This window comes from Anabrus simplex, chromosome 14 (genome assembly GCF_040414725.1).
Source record: "Anabrus simplex isolate iqAnaSimp1 chromosome 14, ASM4041472v1, whole genome shotgun sequence".
In the NCBI taxonomy this organism is placed as follows: Eukaryota; Metazoa; Arthropoda; class Insecta; order Orthoptera; family Tettigoniidae; genus Anabrus; species Anabrus simplex.
The window spans coordinates 95,586,308-95,594,948 of NC_090278.1; the positions used below are offsets into that span (position 1 = coordinate 95,586,308).

At 40.6% G+C, this 8,641-nt stretch overlaps 1 protein-coding gene across 1 annotated transcript in view; it reads left to right on the forward strand.

The window, feature by feature from the left end:
- Positions 1-1,541, forward strand: part of LOC136885531 (4'-phosphopantetheine phosphatase) — a 78,492-nt gene extending 76,951 nt beyond the window's left edge. The window contains exon 16 of the mRNA XM_067158129.2: positions 1,406-1,541. The gene's annotated coding sequence lies outside the window, so the exon portion shown is untranslated. The remainder of the gene's footprint in view (positions 1-1,405) is intronic.
- The last annotated feature ends 7,100 nt before the right edge of the window (positions 1,542-8,641 follow it).

The following is an 8,641-nucleotide window of genomic DNA, read 5'->3' on the forward strand; positions in this document are numbered from 1 at the left end:
GTTCAGATTCTTGGCGTTCATCAAACGTTTTATTGAATCGCCCAAGTTTTTCCACTCCAAAACCCTGAAAGAATGGGAAACAACAATTATATTATATTAAAATATGTCCAGTCGGAATATATTCTCTTATTTGTATTCTTATTATCCATAAGTACCTTTTAAAGATGATTCCTCAATGCAGCTTCCCTGATACCCATACTCTTGGCAATCTGTCATTTGGATTCCCCTCTTTCTACTCTTTTGCAATCTGTAACATTTCTGGAGTACATGGCTTGCGCTCGCTCTTTCTCTTGTATTCCCTAGAATTGTAAAAGTGAAAGGCATTATAGTTGCCTGCCTTTTAATTTCAGCAGTAGAGAACCATATTCCATTAGTACATTTTCGTAACACAATCTAAATGGATGTCAACGTTTAACTTCGTAGGAGAACTGCAAGCGGGGCAAGAGTACGCACTGCGCACTTTTCCCCCAGTGCGACCTGCGTAGTCTTACCCCGCCATGTACTACCGGATTTAACCAACAGATAGCTGCACTCATCAGCTAAAGGAAGGTGTGACCAGGTCACGATTGCACCACAGAAATTCTAGTTGATTTACGTCGCACCGACACAGATAGGTCTTATGGCGACGATGGGGCAGGGAAGGGCTAGGGGTGGGAAGGAAGCGGCCCCAGGATTTGCCTGGTGTGAAAATGTGAAACCACAGAAAACCATCTTCAGGGCTGCCGATAGTGGGGTTCGAACCTACTATCTCCCGATTACTGGATACTGGCCGCACTTAAGCGCCTGCAGCTATCGAGCTCGGTACCACAGGAATGCTTAAGAAACTATGAATAAAATACAACTTCAGGGAAATGTGCATGGTTATGCAAAAATTCTTAAGTTCATAGGGTTGAATATTACATCAGAACTCAATAAAATGTTACTCACCGCATAATGACTCGATGAAAATCTTGATCACATTAACATTCCGGCAGAGCACAGTCTGACATGACACCTTCTCAACACAAAGCAGTTTGGCCAACTGCTGAACACCTTTCCCTGAAAAATTCACCAATGCGCAGTCTTCCCCGACGTGTACTGTTGCCCCATCTTACTCTATATATATCAAACGGAAGGGTATCAAAACCAAATTTGTAGTCGGTGATGAAGGTCTTGTAGTTATAGCGATACTTGCAGGTGATGTCTTCCAGGTTGTTTGAACATTAAGCTCCGGGGGCGTACTTCCTGCATTGCTTCTGATAACAAAATGAAGGAAACACATAAGTACAATAATGACTGGGTAAATTGCTTCAAATTACTTCAATCTTCACGAGCATAATGTCTGGAGGTGCACTTGAAATGGACCAGTTCTTTGATTATAATGTTATTAGTTTTATGTCCCTCCAACTACTGTTACGATTTTCAGAAATTCAGATGTGCCAGAAGTTTATCCCGCAGGAGTTCTATAACATGCCATAAGTCTGACACAAGGCTGATGTATTTGAGCTCCTCCACATACCACCAGACTGAGCTGGGATCAAACCTGCCAAGTTGAGCTCAGAAGACCAGCGCTCTACCGCCTGAGCTACTCACCCCGGCAATTCTTTAATTTGCTCCTTCTGCTGACTTGTGTGTTCTCCGCCTGTTCATTTACCTCTTGCACTGCCATTTTAATAATAAAATGCAGCAGGGCGTAGCACTCATCTAGAGTTGATATACAGAATGCTACAAAATCACGGAAAGCCATGAATAGTGTTGGACATGCAGCTGCCTCTAGGAAATTCAAGGACTACAGCTACACTACAACACAGTACAGTAGGTTTGAACTAAAGTTCTCAGACAATCAACACTTGTCTTTGCAAGAAATGGCCAATTAACAAGAATGTAGCGCTTTTGTGTACATTGAGCTCTTTTGTTAATTGAAAGTCATGTGATACAATGTTCTATAAGTAACGACTGTTATGTGTTTGAACTATCAGGTGTTCATGGGGCACGCTCCAGTCTGTGTGCTCTTTGCTAAGTGTAAATGTGTGGCGAGTGTGATACCTAAAGTCAAACTGTTTCCCCTGGGATGTGTACAAATCAAAAGTAGCCAAATGGAATAAAGTGCTGTATATTTTGTTTTTATTGGTGTAGAATGATGTTTCTTTCTTGCCAACACAATTAAGTGTAGAATGGTTCTGCATAACAAACACATTCTTCAAAACTTGTGTGTGTTTATAAAATGGTCATACACAGCAACATAGTCACGCTGGAAGATGACGTAAAGGTACTCAGTGAGTAGCATTGACCTGAAGTTAGCTAGTCAGAGTAAATAATGGGGGCAGATCCAGTTCATGTTGACTGCCACAGCTGTAGATTGTCTTGAGTATCCACAAAATTACTGCAAGGAAGATAAGTGTTAATCAAAAATTGTATAAGGTTGTTATTGTAGAAAGTAAGTGAATAAGTTAATTTCTCTTTAACTCCTAGGTAATTAAATATGGAAGAGTTCAAGAGATTGCTTGGCACATATCACTCAATGTTTTACCCCCACAAAGGTCTCGTAAGTTGACCGTGTCATCATGGTAGTGCAGCAGTGCTCGTATTCCCCGCTTGTCAGATGATCAAAGTGTGTTTTAAATAGAAACAGATGTTGATCTTCTCAAGGTCTGTTTTTTTATTTTATTATATTGTAGGAAGTATTATCCTGGTCATGTTGGACATTAGTTGTGCAAGAGGATCATGCCAAATGTCTTGAGCAACATTTTTAGAAGCAAGTTTTGATATTCTTTGATTTATACTTTCACATTTCTCCCAATTCCTACATTGGATAGTTCTTTCTAAACAAAAGAAAGCAACTCTGCTGCCGTCATCTCAAGTCAAGCCATAGCCTTCTAGTCATGGTCATCTCGTATTGATCAGACAAGCTTCTGGTACTGGACGGCCTTCTCTGTCAATTTCCTTGAAAATGTTGTTTGTCTTTAAGTTAACTTCCAGACTTCCCAGAGGCCAGGTCAGGGATTTTTACCTGAATATGAGGGCTGGTTCGAGGTTCTCTCAGCTTACATCATAGCATTTGATGGTGAGATAACAGCCCTGGTCTAGAAAGCCAATAATAACTCCTGAGAAGATTTGTCGTGCTGACCACGTGTCACTTTGGGGCTGAGCATCAGTTGTTTGGTAGGCCAAGGCCCATAATGCCATGATTTTCTGAAATGTGAACATATAGACAAATGCAGAATTCTGTACGTAAACCAAGTTAGTTAACAAAGGGCGACTTTATCTCTGTGATGATACAGAGTAGAGGAAGGAGGTTTGTATTACATCTGTTCCTAAACTCTTAAAATAAAAATGTTACTTATTTTTTGCCGTAAGAGATTTACTAAACGTGTACATTCCGAGTCTTTGTGCTGTTGCACTTCTGTCCTGCGAATGCTGTATCCCTTCTTTAACTGCTCATCACACTCGGACACTCATCATGATTGTAAATAATGCTGCGTTATTAAACCAAATCAAGAAGGCCAAGCAATGTTGTGTGACACTCGAGTATCTGGCTAGGCTGGTCACTGGACGTAAAACCTGCATGTTACGTCTAAGAAACTGTGTGTTCCAAGAGCTCGCCTTTTAATAACAACCTGTCTGACTGCCCTTAGTTCATCAACAGCGTTGTAAAAATTCAAATTTCTGCCAAAACTTAAGGTACAATTTGCATGGAAGATATTACTGTGTGTCATAATTATTTTTGTTAAGTCAGAGTGACGTAGTTGTGTCCAAAAAGAATTTTACCTTTAAAAATGGACTCTCGAAAAGAAAAATTTTTCCTAATACGTAGACTTTCACGACCACTAAATGACGTTATGATAATTATTTGGGGATATTAGGTCGTGTAATAATAAATAAATACCAGCTGACGCGTTTCAATCCTGCGACCAGGATCGTCTTCAGAGCAACAACAAAGCAAAATGGGTACAGTCTCTCCATAGTAAACAGACTCAAGATAGAGAGACCCTGTTAGAAATATAGTTCATTCCAGGGCCTCCAGAGTCACGGAGAAAGATGTTGACGAGTTAACTATGGAGGGTAGCCATGATCTACTCAGTATATAGCTGTCACCTTTGTTAAAATTATTCGGGCGTTTAGCAATTTCTATCGCCTCACGAATGATTCTGGGAATAAAATGTTTCTCTTTACAAATGACAGAAGTTGCATCAAAAATTATTTTATGGTCATTATGTATTGCATGTTCTGCCACAGCAGACTTCTCTGGCTGGCAAAGACGTAAGTGCCTGCGATGTTCTTTAACCCTTGTTGCTACTTTCCTACATGTTTGGCCGACATAAACCGATCCACAGGAGCAAGGAATCATACATATTCCAGCGCAGTTTAAACCAATAGGATCTTTGATAGGTCGCAAACAATTGCCTATGGTGATATTAGACTTAAAAATGGTCTTGATATTGTGCTTTCTGAGAATATTGCCAATCCTATCCATGACAGATTGCACGTATGGCAAGAAGGCCAGACTCAAAGGACGAGAATCACGTGACAATCTGCCTTTTGGCTTAGGATGTAGCACTTCGTCAATCTGTTTCCCTGAATAGCCATTGCTCAGAAATGTTCTGGATAGGAACTCATGTTCACAGTTTAATTTATCCTCTTCACAAACCTCCCTTGCTCGGCTGATAAGAGTGTTAAGCATAGCACGCTTTTGGCAAGGATGATGATGAGAGGACCCATAAAGGTATCTATTAGTATGGGTAGGTTTACGGTAAACCGAATGACCTAAAGTTCCATTTGATTTCTTAGAAACCAAAACATCCAAGAACGGCAAACATCCTCCACGTTCAGTCTCCATGGTAAATTTAATGTTTGGATGTATGCTGTTCAAGTGATACAAAAATATAGATAATTCGTGTTCACCATGGGGCCAGATAACAAATGTGTCATCGACAAATCTCAACCAGATGGACGGCTTGAGCGTGCAAGATTGAAGACAACGCTCTTCAAAATCTTGCATATAGAAATTAGCGATGACTGGTGCCAATGGCGATTCCATGGCAACACCATCCATTTGTTCGTATATGAAGGGGTTAAAGGTATAGTGGTGTAAGTCACTTTATCATCGTTTTTAGGAAATGAGCATAATGCGAAAGGTATTGTAGTTAATTCAGTAGACAAGTTTTTGTGATGGTATTGTTTTAGAGGTACTACGTAGGTCCAAACTTAGGGATTAGGCTTGATTTGAAATTTTGTTTGCTCAAAAGTTGTACCTCACGCACTAACCAAAGTCACTTGCACCACTGTGCCTTACCAAAGCCTGTGACATACACCACTGTATGACCTAAAACCAAAGACTTACACCACTATGGACATCAACAAAATGATGTAAAGTTGACTTGCACTTCTCAAACACATTTTTATTGAACATTACACAAAGTATAAGAATAATACAAACAATTTAATTTTTTATCACGAATGGAGTCTTAATGTTTTTAACATGGCAATACGGATTCAGTCTATTTCATCAGGATATGTGGTTTCCACAATTTCCAGAGGTCCAACATCTACAAGCTCCTCACCTTCTTCAATAGTGGTTCGCAGGGAAACGAAGAATTCATGTTTCACTGGTGGAATGTATGGCAGAAGATCAAGCATATCTTTCTTTTTAGCCTCAGTAACAGGCCTTCCCCTTGGGTACAAAACATCTTGAGAAACGTTGGCCAGAGAATGTCGCCTACCGGGCTTTGCTGCCTTTAGATTTAGTTTAGAAAATGGGATATCCTCATTCACAGTTTCTTTGTAGAAGAGAGTGTAAGGTTGATCTTTCAAAATTCGTATCCATTGAATTTTCAACCAATTAACAGCAATGTTGTTCTCATTTTTCTTTCGTCGCGTGATACAACTTTCCAACTTTGCAACAGATTTGAAATCCTCTCGGCTCATTTTCGTCACCATGAATGGATTGTTCCTTCGGCACTTCATTATGATACTGTACCAGTCGTCTGCAGTATAAATGGACTTGTTCTTTGCGTACGATTCAATTGATCCAAATTCAGCGTCGTTGGGTAGAAAAGAGTGGCCACTTACCATAAATTTGTGATCGATAATTTCTGCATTGCTTTGAGGGCCCTGTATGTACTTCATGAGGTACAAGGAAAACTTAATATTACGGTTTTGGCCCGTGCATGCGTCACTGTACAACACTATGTGCCTAGCAGATGACGCTCTTGCTGCAAGATGTTTGACGATACAGGAACCAATCTCTTGAGACCCACGAGAAGCGATCGTTTCATCCCAGCAGAACATGAAGCCTAAACCTGTTCCAAGTTCATGGCAGCCAAGGTTATAACAATACATATTCCGCTTATAGTAAGCCACGGACGTCGTCAAAACAGGAAATGGCAAAGCCTTTTCGAGGTCGAATGTCAGACCATAGAAAGATTCGTCTTCCCGTGCTTTCACTTTGTCCCGATCTCTAGCCTCTCTCACCTTTTCGGCATTTCTGAGGTGTAATTCTTTTTCAGCCTTCAGCTTTGTAGATTCGTCTTCATCTTCACACACTTCAATCTTCTTGTCAAGCACATCGCATCTGGTGCACGTATCTTTAAGAGGCCGGTGGAAATGCAAGTTGAACTCATTGCTAAAGGTTCGACGGTAGATGGCTTCAGAAACAGGAATATCACCTTTTTCCGTGCACTTTTCTTTGTACAGTTCATACATTGTACGTACATTCATGTCAGGAGGAAGGTATTTCCTGTTAGGGTTCTCTGATCTACTGTAGTGCGATTGATACGATGGGAAAGATGCTATGTGGTCACGCACACCATTCATGGCAGCCTCCGGTGTTTTATTTTTGGGGGGATGGCGTCCTCGGCCATCACTTCCTGGTTGTTGACCCTCTCGTACTTTTTGTATTGCCCTTGTCATTCGCCCATCCGAAACTTGGAGTGTTTGTAAGAAAAAACGCTTGCACACAGTAACGCTATTGCCTCTGACTTGGAATCTGAAGCTGTTTGAAACAGACTTTGCATTTATCGTTGAATTTCGTGGGCGTCTTACATTAGGTTTCTGTTGCACAATCAAACCACATAAAAATACGTTTTGTTCAGAAAAACTGCTTAGCTTCCAAAAGGTGTCGAAAATTTCTCGCCTCGCCACTTCAGGTACGTTCTCCACACACTTTTTTTTACATTTACAATCAAAGTTCTGATACAGCTTACCGGCCACTTCTTTTCCTCTAGAGGACACGTACGGGAGCCCTGAATTTCGTGCTCGCTTTCGCTTTTGAGCTTTACTTTCGTGTTTTTGTCTTTTCCTCGTTCTCGGGTGAGCGTTTTCTCGATTCTCAGAAGTTCCAGCAGTAGGAAATTCGCTGGAATGGTTGCGCTGGCGTCCGCCGTCTACCTCTTCATCTCCTTCTGATTCTGAAACAACAAACATCTTGTTACACTTACTACCGAAATAAAAAAACTGCAGGGGAAGCTTCGATTCAGCATTCAAAATTACGTGAAAAACGATACTCAACACGACCATTTTCAATAATCACAGAAAATTCACTAAAAACATCACTCTTCATGCATTTTTCTCCATTTTTCCTTTCTTTTTTTCCGAACCGATTACAAAGGTGTATTATTCAGGGAATAGTAGACCAAAAGGACCTAAGGCATAATCTAATGTAAGTACTTGCTAAAAACGTTGCAACAAAATAGGTTAGTAGGTGAGTAACTGAGAGGTTAGAAGGTGAATAGTACTTACCATCATCTGTTTCTGATGTGTTTTCTCCTTGTTCACGCTCCCATTCATCACTGGACTCCAGCTCATCCAACGGATCACTTAAACTTATTTCAGAATCCATCGTTTCTTTGAGTATTCACGCATGCATTCAACACTCGATGAAAATCGCGGAACAATTACAACCACACTGGTGTAAGTCTGACTCACACCACTTCAGTTATCAGCAAAACAGATGATCCATTACCAGTCTAACTTGTGCTGCCATCTAACGACGAAATGAGTGAAGCTCTGACTTACTCCACTTTTTCTATGAACAGTTTTTTATTTCTACATCGCCTTTCTGTGCCTAAGTCAACTTCTACCGAAAATTGACTTACACCACTTTGACTTTAACCCCTTCATATTGTACCATGAAAACTGAAATATGTGGTAGTGAGGACAAGGTGAAACAGATTAACAATGTCACCAGGAAAGATTTTATCCAACAGAGACAAGGTGTCTATGATTGGAACCCTAGTGAACAGAGACACGACATCAAAACTGACTAGAATATCACCAGGAGAAACACGCAGATTGGATAAAATGCCAATAAAATGCGATGAATTCCTGATGGATGCCTCATTACCTATGTACGGCTTGAGAAGTTCTCCAAGGTATTTGGCCAGATTGTATGTAGGGGAACCTATACTGTTAACAATAGGTCTAAGGGGAACTCCATCTTTATGGATCTTAGGAAGGCCATAAAGTCGAGGAATTGTGGAAGCCTGCTGTCGCAAACCACAAGAAACATCATTCGGAATCGAGCTAGCTTTAAGAAGGGACGCTGTTTTCCTATCAATGGCGTTGGTAGGATCATTTTTTAGCACCTTATAGGTGGGATCACTGAGAAGTTCCTCAATCTTGTTATTGTAGTCAATGGTGTTCATAACCATAGTAGCATTGCCTT